Genomic DNA, 12,778 nt, shown 5'->3' with positions numbered 1-12,778 from the left:
ATTCTGAAAAGAGATCAGATGAATTGCCCAAAATTGCAAACTCAGTTCTCACCATGAAAATTAAATTAATCACAAAAAACTCATTTCCACTAAATTTCAGTTTCCCAAAAATGACCTGCTTTTATGATTTCCGTGGTCTCATCAGCACAGCAGAAGGTGTTTATGAGGACAAGGCAGCTGATAACACTCTGTTCTTATCTTTAAACCTATTTTTTACTTTTAAGCAAACAATTGTCCATGTTTTGCATTAATGACATAAAATTGATACCAAAAAGCCATGCAAACATTTCATCAAACTATGGATGGACTGGAGAATGCTTGCACCAAAGTTGCATTTTTTAAAGTTATAGTTGACAAATCAGCCAAAAATATCTAGAAACTCCAAATCCCGACATTAGAGATCATCAAGAAATATCTTGCAATCACATACAAATAAGAATTTTAGAAAGGTTCAAATTCAAGAAAGAATATGGTCTACTGAAAACAGGTAACAGAAGACCAAACACTAGACCAAAAATATGCAAAAATATCTGTTATCCATTGGGTCAATGAGCCTTCAGTGGCTGAATTGCATAGTTCAATTTTAAATATAACATCTAATTTGCTCTAAACGTTATTAACATTTTTCATCTTTTCAAGATCAACCGATATAAAGTATTGATGTCTCAAAATACGACTCTGGTGCGCCACAGAGCCACAAGCCTTCTTGTTGAAGTAGGTGTTTTGTCAAATCTAGACAATATTTTCCTGATGATTAAATAACAGAAAGATTCCTGTTTTCTTTGTAACTTTGTTTTCGCCTTCTTATATGTAAAAGTAAAACTGGTCAGCAGGAAAATGCCTATGTTGTAGAAAAGAAAGATCTATTTTATATTAAAACTCCTTACATGCACTTTTTAGTCTTACATGCCAGCAGTTCATTTTAAATTACTAACAAAGGTACCTGTTGGTAAAGTGTCACATAGAAATTCATGCAAGATAACAAAAGGGGTAGCTTTTGTTGGTTTCTAAATCTCAAGCTTTGATCTTTTTCACTTTCTACAGATTCAATGCAGTAGCCACTGACCCTCAGGAACTTAAGCTGAGAAAAACGGATTGGAACATTAGTTTCGTTGTACGCTAATGGGCCACTGGTTTGGGAAGGAAATTAGTCAAAACAAAATAAATAATTTTATCCATGTGAAAAAACTATCAGAGAAGATTTGTTTTAGTCCAAATAAATGCTGGGAAATTTCCTGGAGTCTCCTACTAGATATCCTGATTTTAGCAGTCAGCTATACTTTTCTTTAGATGTTTTTCCATTCCTCATTTTTTCCTTTTGCAGTTTTTCTAAGAATATCTAGGACTGTACAATAGTGGTGAAAAGTTTTCAGACTGATACCAAATTTGGCTTTCACAGTTTACTGCCTTAGATTTTATACTGGTAATTTGTGTTAACTCTAGATTATTCTGAAAAGAGATCAGTTGAATTGCCCAAAATTGCAAACTCAGTTCTTACCATGAAAATTAAATTAATCGCAAAAAACTCATTTCCACTAAATTTCAGTTTCCCAAAAATGACCTGCTTGTATGATTTCCGTGGTCTCATCAGCACAGCAGAAGGTGTTTATGAGGACAAGGCAGCTGATAACACTCTGTTCTTATCTTTAAACCTATTTTTTACTTTTAAGCAAACAATTGTCCATGTTTTGCATTAATGACATAAAATTGATACCAAAAAGCCATGCAAACATTTCATCAAACTATGGATGGACTGGAGAATGCTTGCACCAAAGTTGCATTTTTTAAAGTTATAGTTGACAAATCAGCCAAAAATATCTAGAAACTCCAAATCCCGACATTAGAGATCATCAAGAAATATCTTGCAATCACATACAAATAAGAATTTTAGAAAGGTTCAAATTCAAGAAAGAATATGGTCTACTGAAAACAGGTAACAGAAGACCAAACACTAGACCAAAAATATGCAAAAATATCTGTTATCCATTGGGTCAATGAGCCTTCAGTGGCTGAATTGCATAGTTCAATTTTAAATATAACATCTAATTTGCTCTAAACGTTATTAACATTTTTCATCTTTTCAAGATCAACCGATATAAAGTATTGATGTCTCAAAATACGACTCTGGTGCGCCACAGAGCCACAAGCCTTCTTGTTGAAGTAGGTGTTTTGTCAAATCTAGACAATATTTTCCTGATGATTAAATAACAGAAAGATTCCTGTTTTCTTTGTAACTTTGTTTTCGCCTTCTTATATGTAAAAGTAAAACTGGTCAGCAGGAAAATGCCTATGTTGTAGAAAAGAAAGATCTATTTTATATTAAAACTCCTTACATGCACTTTTTAGTCTTACATGCCAGCAGTTCATTTTAAATTACTAACAAAGGTACCTGTTGGTAAAGTGTCACATAGAAATTCATGCAAGATAACAAAAGGGGTAGCTTTTGTTGGTTTCTAAATCTCAAGCTTTGATCTTTTTCACTTTCTACAGATTCAATGCAGTAGCCACTGACCCTCAGGAACTTAAGCTGAGAAAAACGGATTGGAACATTAGTTTCGTTGTACGCTAATGGGCCACTGGTTTGGGAAGGAAATTAGTCAAAACAAAATAAATAATTTTATCCATGTGAAAAAACTATCAGAGAAGATTTGTTTTAGTCCAAATAAATGCTGGGAAATTTCCTGGAGTCTCCTACTAGATATCCTGATTTTAGCAGTCAGCTATACTTTTCTTTAGATGTTTTTCCATTCCTCATTTTTTCCTTTTGCAGTTTTTCTAAGAATATCTAGGACTGTACAATAGTGGTGAAAAGTTTTCAGACTGATACCAAATTTGGCTTTCACAGTTTACTGCCTTAGATTTTATACTGGTAATTTGTGTTAACTCTAGATTATTCTGAAAAGAGATCAGTTGAATTGCCCAAAATTGCAAACTCAGTTCTTACCATGAAAATTAAATTAATCGCAAAAAACTCATTTCCACTAAATTTCAGTTTCCCAAAAATGACCTGCTTGTATGATTTCCGTGGTCTCATCAGCACAGCAGAAGGTGTTTATGAGGACAAGGCAGCTGATAACACTCTGTTCTTATCTTTAAACCTATTTTTTACTTTTAAGCAAACAATTGTCCATGTTTTGCATTAATGACATAAAATTGATACCAAAAAGCCATGCAAACATTTCATCAAACTATGGATGGACTGGAGAATGCTTGCACCAAAGTTGCATTTTTTAAAGTTATAGTTGACAAATCAGCCAAAAATATCTAGAAACTCCAAATCCCGACATTAGAGATCATCAAGAAATATCTTGCAATCACATAAAATAAGAATTTTAGAAAGGTTCAAATTCAAGAAAGAATATGGTCTACTGAAAACAGGTAACAGAACACCAAACACTAGACCAAAAATATGCAAAAATATCTGTTATCCATTGGGTCAATGAGCCTTCAGTGGCTGAATTGCATAGTTCAATTTTAAATATAACATCTAATTTGCTCTAAACGTTATTAACATTTTTCTTCTTTTCAAGATCAACCGAAATAAAGTATTGATGTCTCAAAATACGACTCTGGTGCGCCACAGAACCACAAGCCTTCTTGTTGAAGTAGGTGTTTTGTCAAATCTAGACAATATTTTCCTGCTGATTAAATAACAGAAAGATTCCTGTTTTCTTTGTAACTTTGTTTTCGCCTTCTTATATGTAAAAGTAAAACTGGTCAGCAGGAAAATGCCTATGTTGTAGAAAAGAAAGATCTATTTTATATTAAAACTGCTTACATGCACTTTTTAGTCTTGCATGCCAGCAGTTCATTTTAAATTACTAACAAAGGTACCTGTTGGTAAAGTGTCACATAGAAATTCATGCAAGATAACAAAAGGGGTAGCTTTTGTTGGTTTCTAAATCTCAAGCTTTGATCTTTTTCACTTTCTACAGATTCAATGCAGTAGCCACTGACCCTCAGGAACTTAAGCTGAGAAAAACAAATTGGAACATCAGTTTCGTTGTACGCTAATGGGCCACTGGTTTGGGAAGGAAATTAGTCAAAACAAAAGAAATAATTTTATCCATGTGAAAAAACTATCAGAGAAGATTTGTTTTAGTCCAAGTAAATGCTGGGAAATTTCCTGGAGTCTCCTACTAGATATCCTGATTTTAGCAGTCAGCTATACTTTTCTTTAGATGTTTTTCCATTCCTCATTTTTTCCTTTTGCAGTTTTTTCTAAGAATATCTAGGACTGTACAATAGTGGTGAAAAGTTTTCAGACTGATACCAAATTTGGCTTTCACAGTTTACTGCCTTAGATTTTATACTGGTAATTTGTGTTAACTCTAGATTATTCTGAAAAGAGATCAGATGAATTGCCCAAAATTACAAACTCAGTTCTTACTATGCAAAATTAAATTAATCGCAAAAAACTCATTTCCACTAAATTTCAGTTTCCCAAAAATGACCTGCTTGTATGATTTCTGTGGTCTCATCAGCACAGCAGAAGGTGTTTATGAGGACAAGGCAGCTGATAACACTCTGTTCTTATCTTTAAACCTATTTTTTACTTTTAAGCAAACAATTGTCCATGTTTTGCATTAATGACATAAAATTGATACCAAAAAGCCATGCAAACATTTCATCAAACTATGGATGGACTGGAGAATGCTTGCACCAAAGTTGCATTTTTTAAAGTTATAGTTGACAAATCAGCCAAAAATATCTAGAAACTCCAAATCCCGACATTAGAGATCATCAAGAAATATCTTGCAATCACATAAAATAAGAATTTTAGAAAGGTTCAAATTCAAGAAAGAATATGGTCTACTGAAAAGAGGTAACAGAACACCAAACACTAGACCAAAAATATGCAATAATGAATTGTGCCCTATCTGTTATGCATTGTGTCAATGAGCCTTCAGTGGCTGAATTGCATAGTTCAATTTTAAATGTAACATGTAATTTGCTCTAAAAGTTATTAACATTTTTCATCTTTTCAAGATGAACCGAGTTAAAGTATTAATTTCTCAAAATACGACTCTGGTGGGACTCGAACCCACAACCTTTGAATCACATCAGTTCCCTAGAAGTCCAATGCGCTATCCATTGCACCACAGAGTCACAAGCCTTTTTGTTGAAGTAGGTGTTTTGTCAAATCTAGACAATATTTTCCTGATGATTAAATAACAGAAAGATTCCTGTTTTCTTTGTAACTTTGTTTTCGCCTTCTTATATGTAAAAGTAAAACTGGTCAGCAGGAAAATGCCTATGTTGTAGAAAAGAAAGATCTATTTTATATTAAAACTCCTTACATGCACTTTTTAGTCTTACATGCCAGCAGTTCATTTTAAATTACTAACAAAGGTACCTGTTGGTAAAGTGTCACATAGAAATTCATGCAAGATAACAAAAGGGGTAGCTTTTGTTGGTTTCTAAATCTCAAGCTTTGATCTTTTTCACTTTCTACAGATTCAATGCAGTAGCCACTGACCCTCAGGAACTTAAGCTGAGAAAAACAAATTGGAACATCAGTTTTGTTGTACGCTAATGGGCCACTGGTTTGGGAAGGAAATTAGTCAAAACAAAAGAAATAATTTTATCCATGTGAAAAAACTATCAGAGAAGATTTGTTTTAGTCCAAGTAAATGCTGGGAAATTTCCTGGAGTCTCCTACTAGATATCCTGATTTTAGCAGTCAGCTATACTTTTCTTTAGATGTTTTTCCATTCCTCATTTTTTCCTTTTGCAGTTTTTTCTAAGAATATCTAGGACTGTACAATAGTGGTGAAAAGTTTTCAGACTGATACCAAATTTGGCTTTCACAGTTTACTGCCTTAGATTTTATACTGGTAATTTGTGTTAACTCTAGATTATTCTGAAAAGAGATCAGATGAATTGCCCAAAATTGCAAACTCAGTTCTTACCATGAAAATTAAATTAATCGCAAAAAACTCATTTCCACTAAATTTCAGTTTCCCAAAAATGACCTGCTTGTATGATTTCCGTGGTCTAATCAGCACAGCAGAAGGTGTTTATGAGGACAAGGCAGCTGATAACACTCTGTTCTTATCTTTAAACCTATTTTTTACTTTTAAGCAAACAATTGTCCATGTTTTGCATTAATGACATAAAATTGATACCAAAAAGCCATGCAAACATTTCATCAAACTATGGATGGACTGGAGAATGCTTGCACCAAAGTTGCATTTTTTAAAGTTATAGTTGACAAATCAGCCAAAAATATCTAGAAACTCCAAATCCCGACATTAGAGATCATCAAGAAATATCTTGCAATCACATACAAATAAGAATTTTAGAAAGGTTCAAATTCAAGAAAGAATATGGTCTACTGAAAACAGGTAACAGAACACCAAACACTAGACCAAAAGTATGCAAAAATATCTGTTATCCATTGGGTCAATAAGCCTTCAGTGGCTGAATTGCATAGTTCAATTTTAAATATAACATCTAATTTGCTCTAAACGTTATTAACATTTTTCATCTTTTCAAGATCAACTGAGATAAAGTATTGATGTCTCAAAATACGACTCTGGTGCGCCACAGAACCACAAGCCTTCTTGTTGAAGTAGGTGTTTTGTCAAATCTAGACAATATTTTCCTGATGATTAAATAACAGAAAGATTCCTGTTTTCTTTGTAACTTTGTTTTCGCCTTCTTATATGTAAAAGTAAAACTGGTCAGCAGGAAAATGCCTATGTTGTAGAAAAGAAAGATCTATTTTATATTAAAACTCCTTACATGCACTTTTTAGTCTTACATGCCAGCAGTTCATTTTAAATTACTAACAAAGGTACCTGTTGGTAAAGTGTCACATAGAAATTCATGCAAGATAACACAAGGGGTAGCTTTTGTTGGTTTCTAAATCTCAAGCTTTGATCTTTTTCACTTTCTACAGATTCAATGCAGTAGCCACTGACCCTCAGGAACTTAAGCTGAGAAAAACGGATTGGAACATTAGTTTCGTTGTACGCTAATGGGCCACTGGTTTGGTAAGGAAATTAGTCAAAACAAAATAAATAATTTTATCCATGTGAAAAAACTATCAGAGAAGATTTGTTTTAGTCCAAATAAATGCTGGGAAATTTCCTGGAGTCTCCTACTAGATATCCTGATTTTAGCAGTCAGCTATACTTTTCTTTAGATGTTTTTCCATTCCTCATTTTTTCCTTTTGCAGTTTTTCTAAGAATATCTAGGACTGTACAATAGTGGTGAAAAGTTTTCAGACTGATACCAAATTTGGCTTTCACAGTTTACTGCCTTAGATTTTATACTGGTAATTTGTGTTAACTCTAGATTATTCTGAAAAGAGATCAGATGAATTGCCCAAAATTGCAAACTCAGTTCTCACCATGAAAATTAAATTAATCACAAAAAACTCATTTCCACTAAATTTCAGTTTCCCAAAAATGACCTGCTTTTATGATTTCCGTGGTCTCATCAGCACAGCAGAAGGTGTTTATGAGGACAAGGCAGCTGATAACACTCTGTTCTTATCTTTAAACCTATTTTTTACTTTTAAGCAAACAATTGTCCATGTTTTGCATTAATGACATAAAATTGATACCAAAAAGCCATGCAAACATTTCATCAAACTATGGATGGACTGGAGAATGCTTGCACCAAAGTTGCATTTTTTAAAGTTATAGTTGACAAATCAGCCAAAAATATCTAGAAACTCCAAATCCCGACATTAGAGATCATCAAGAAATATCTTGCAATCACATACAAATAAGAATTTTAGAAAGGTTCAAATTCAAGAAAGAATATGGTCTACTGAAAACAGGTAACAGAAGACCAAACACTAGACCAAAAATATGCAAAAATATCTGTTATCCATTGGGTCAATGAGCCTTCAGTGGCTGAATTGCATAGTTCAATTTTAAATATAACATCTAATTTGCTCTAAACGTTATTAACATTTTTCATCTTTTCAAGATCAACCGATATAAAGTATTGATGTCTCAAAATACGACTCTGGTGCGCCACAGAGCCACAAGCCTTCTTGTTGAAGTAGGTGTTTTGTCAAATCTAGACAATATTTTCCTGATGATTAAATAACAGAAAGATTCCTGTTTTCTTTGTAACTTTGTTTTCGCCTTCTTATATGTAAAAGTAAAACTGGTCAGCAGGAAAATGCCTATGTTGTAGAAAAGAAAGATCTATTTTATATTAAAACTCCTTACATGCACTTTTTAGTCTTACATGCCAGCAGTTCATTTTAAATTACTAACAAAGGTACCTGTTGGTAAAGTGTCACATAGAAATTCATGCAAGATAACAAAAGGGGTAGCTTTTGTTGGTTTCTAAATCTCAAGCTTTGATCTTTTTCACTTTCTACAGATTCAATGCAGTAGCCACTGACCCTCAGGAACTTAAGCTGAGAAAAACGGATTGGAACATTAGTTTCGTTGTACGCTAATGGGCCACTGGTTTGGGAAGGAAATTAGTCAAAACAAAATAAATAATTTTATCCATGTGAAAAAACTATCAGAGAAGATTTGTTTTAGTCCAAATAAATGCTGGGAAATTTCCTGGAGTCTCCTACTAGATATCCTGATTTTAGCAGTCAGCTATACTTTTCTTTAGATGTTTTTCCATTCCTCATTTTTTCCTTTTGCAGTTTTTCTAAGAATATCTAGGACTGTACAATAGTGGTGAAAAGTTTTCAGACTGATACCAAATTTGGCTTTCACAGTTTACTGCCTTAGATTTTATACTGGTAATTTGTGTTAACTCTAGATTATTCTGAAAAGAGATCAGTTGAATTGCCCAAAATTGCAAACTCAGTTCTTACCATGAAAATTAAATTAATCGCAAAAAACTCATTTCCACTAAATTTCAGTTTCCCAAAAATGACCTGCTTGTATGATTTCCGTGGTCTCATCAGCACAGCAGAAGGTGTTTATGAGGACAAGGCAGCTGATAACACTCTGTTCTTATCTTTAAACCTATTTTTTACTTTTAAGCAAACAATTGTCCATGTTTTGCATTAATGACATAAAATTGATACCAAAAAGCCATGCAAACATTTCATCAAACTATGGATGGACTGGAGAATGCTTGCACCAAAGTTGCATTTTTTAAAGTTATAGTTGACAAATCAGCCAAAAATATCTAGAAACTCCAAATCCCGACATTAGAGATCATCAAGAAATATCTTGCAATCACATACAAATAAGAATTTTAGAAAGGTTCAAATTCAAGAAAGAATATGGTCTACTGAAAACAGGTAACAGAACACCAAACACTAGACCAAAAGTATGCAAAAATATCTGTTATCCATTGGGTCAATAAGCCTTCAGTGGCTGAATTGCATAGTTCAATTTTAAATATAACATCTAATTTGCTCTAAACGTTATTAACATTTTTCATCTTTTCAAGATCAACTGAGATAAAGTATTGATGTCTCAAAATACGACTCTGGTGCGCCACAGAACCACAAGCCTTCTTGTTGAAGTAGGTGTTTTGTCAAATCTAGACAATATTTTCCTGATGATTAAATAACAGAAAGATTCCTGTTTTCTTTGTAACTTTGTTTTCGCCTTCTTATATGTAAAAGTAAAACTGGTCAGCAGGAAAATGCCTATGTTGTAGAAAAGAAAGATCTATTTTATATTAAAACTCCTTACATGCACTTTTTAGTCTTACATGCCAGCAGTTCATTTTAAATTACTAACAAAGGTACCTGTTGGTAAAGTGTCACATAGAAATTCATGCAAGATAACACAAGGGGTAGCTTTTGTTGGTTTCTAAATCTCAAGCTTTGATCTTTTTCACTTTCTACAGATTCAATGCAGTAGCCACTGACCCTCAGGAACTTAAGCTGAGAAAAACGGATTGGAACATTAGTTTCGTTGTACGCTAATGGGCCACTGGTTTGGTAAGGAAATTAGTCAAAACAAAATAAATAATTTTATCCATGTGAAAAAACTATCAGAGAAGATTTGTTTTAGTCCAAATAAATGCTGGGAAATTTCCTGGAGTCTCCTACTAGATATCCTGATTTTAGCAGTCAGCTATACTTTTCTTTAGATGTTTTTCCATTCCTCATTTTTTCCTTTTGCAGTTTTTCTAAGAATATCTAGGACTGTACAATAGTGGTGAAAAGTTTTCAGACTGATACCAAATTTGGCTTTCACAGTTTACTGCCTTAGATTTTATACTGGTAATTTGTGTTAACTCTAGATTATTCTGAAAAGAGATCAGATGAATTGCCCAAAATTGCAAACTCAGTTCTCACCATGAAAATTAAATTAATCACAAAAAACTCATTTCCACTAAATTTCAGTTTCCCAAAAATGACCTGCTTTTATGATTTCCGTGGTCTCATCAGCACAGCAGAAGGTGTTTATGAGGACAAGGCAGCTGATAACACTCTGTTCTTATCTTTAAACCTATTTTTTACTTTTAAGCAAACAATTGTCCATGTTTTGCATTAATGACATAAAATTGATACCAAAAAGCCATGCAAACATTTCATCAAACTATGGATGGACTGGAGAATGCTTGCACCAAAGTTGCATTTTTTAAAGTTATAGTTGACAAATCAGCCAAAAATATCTAGAAACTCCAAATCCCGACATTAGAGATCATCAAGAAATATCTTGCAATCACATACAAATAAGAATTTTAGAAAGGTTCAAATTCAAGAAAGAATATGGTCTACTGAAAACAGGTAACAGAAGACCAAACACTAGACCAAAAATATGCAAAAATATCTGTTATCCATTGGGTCAATGAGCCTTCAGTGGCTGAATTGCATAGTTCAATTTTAAATATAACATCTAATTTGCTCTAAACGTTATTAACATTTTTCATCTTTTCAAGATCAACCGATATAAAGTATTGATGTCTCAAAATACGACTCTGGTGCGCCACAGAGCCACAAGCCTTCTTGTTGAAGTAGGTGTTTTGTCAAATCTAGACAATATTTTCCTGATGATTAAATAACAGAAAGATTCCTGTTTTCTTTGTAACTTTGTTTTCGCCTTCTTATATGTAAAAGTAAAACTGGTCAGCAGGAAAATGCCTATGTTGTAGAAAAGAAAGATCTATTTTATATTAAAACTCCTTACATGCACTTTTTAGTCTTACATGCCAGCAGTTCATTTTAAATTACTAACAAAGGTACCTGTTGGTAAAGTGTCACATAGAAATTCATGCAAGATAACAAAAGGGGTAGCTTTTGTTGGTTTCTAAATCTCAAGCTTTGATCTTTTTCACTTTCTACAGATTCAATGCAGTAGCCACTGACCCTCAGGAACTTAAGCTGAGAAAAACGGATTGGAACATTAGTTTCGTTGTACGCTAATGGGCCACTGGTTTGGGAAGGAAATTAGTCAAAACAAAATAAATAATTTTATCCATGTGAAAAAACTATCAGAGAAGATTTGTTTTAGTCCAAATAAATGCTGGGAAATTTCCTGGAGTCTCCTACTAGATATCCTGATTTTAGCAGTCAGCTATACTTTTCTTTAGATGTTTTTCCATTCCTCATTTTTTCCTTTTGCAGTTTTTCTAAGAATATCTAGGACTGTACAATAGTGGTGAAAAGTTTTCAGACTGATACCAAATTTGGCTTTCACAGTTTACTGCCTTAGATTTTATACTGGTAATTTGTGTTAACTCTAGATTATTCTGAAAAGAGATCAGTTGAATTGCCCAAAATTGCAAACTCAGTTCTTACCATGAAAATTAAATTAATCGCAAAAAACTCATTTCCACTAAATTTCAGTTTCCCAAAAATGACCTGCTTGTATGATTTCCGTGGTCTCATCAGCACAGCAGAAGGTGTTTATGAGGACAAGGCAGCTGATAACACTCTGTTCTTATCTTTAAACCTATTTTTTACTTTTAAGCAAACAATTGTCCATGTTTTGCATTAATGACATAAAATTGATACCAAAAAGCCATGCAAACATTTCATCAAACTATGGATGGACTGGAGAATGCTTGCACCAAAGTTGCATTTTTTAAAGTTATAGTTGACAAATCAGCCAAAAATATCTAGAAACTCCAAATCCCGACATTAGAGATCATCAAGAAATATCTTGCAATCACATACAAATAAGAATTTTAGAAAGGTTCAAATTCAAGAAAGAATATGGTCTACTGAAAACAGGTAACAGAAGACCAAACACTAGACCAAAAATATGCAAAAATATCTGTTATCCATTGGGTCAATGAGCCTTCAGTGGCTGAATTGCATAGTTCAATTTTAAATATAACATCTAATTTGCTCTAAACGTTATTAACATTTTTCATCTTTTCAAGATCAACCGATATAAAGTATTGATGTCTCAAAATACGACTCTGGTGCGCCACAGAGCCACAAGCCTTCTTGTTGAAGTAGGTGTTTTGTCAAATCTAGACAATATTTTCCTGATGATTAAATAACAGAAAGATTCCTGTTTTCTTTGTAACTTTGTTTTCGCCTTCTTATATGTAAAAGTAAAACTGGTCAGCAGGAAAATGCCTATGTTGTAGAAAAGAAAGATCTATTTTATATTAAAACTCCTTACATGCACTTTTTAGTCTTACATGCCAGCAGTTCATTTTAAATTACTAACAAAGGTACCTGTTGGTAAAGTGTCACATAGAAATTCATGCAAGATAACAAAAGGGGTAGCTTTTGTTGGTTTCTAAATCTCAAGCTTTGATCTTTTTCACTTTCTACAGATTCAATGCAGTAGCCACTGACCCTCAGGAACTTAAGCTGAGAAAAACGGATTGGAACATTAGTTTCGTTGTACGCTAATGGGCCACTGG

General features: G+C 33.3%; 1 non-coding gene across 1 annotated transcript; it reads right to left on the bottom strand.

The window, feature by feature from the left end:
- Window positions 1-5,023: 5,023 nt before the first annotated feature.
- TRNAR-UCU (transfer RNA arginine (anticodon UCU)) lies at window positions 5,024-5,109 on the bottom strand. The gene is given in 2 exon segments: window positions 5,024-5,059; window positions 5,073-5,109. It is a non-coding gene; the product is annotated as a tRNA-Arg (tRNA).
- Window positions 5,110-12,778: the final 7,669 nt, after the last annotated feature.

Source organism: Dendrobates tinctorius, unplaced genomic scaffold, assembly GCF_039654945.1.
Source record: "Dendrobates tinctorius isolate UK_male_01 unplaced genomic scaffold, ASM3965494v1 ptg000011l, whole genome shotgun sequence".
In the NCBI taxonomy this organism is placed as follows: domain Eukaryota; kingdom Metazoa; phylum Chordata; class Amphibia; order Anura; family Dendrobatidae; genus Dendrobates; species Dendrobates tinctorius.
The sequence above is the reverse complement of the archived record's forward strand: the minus strand, read 5'-3'. Positions and strand labels throughout refer to the sequence as shown.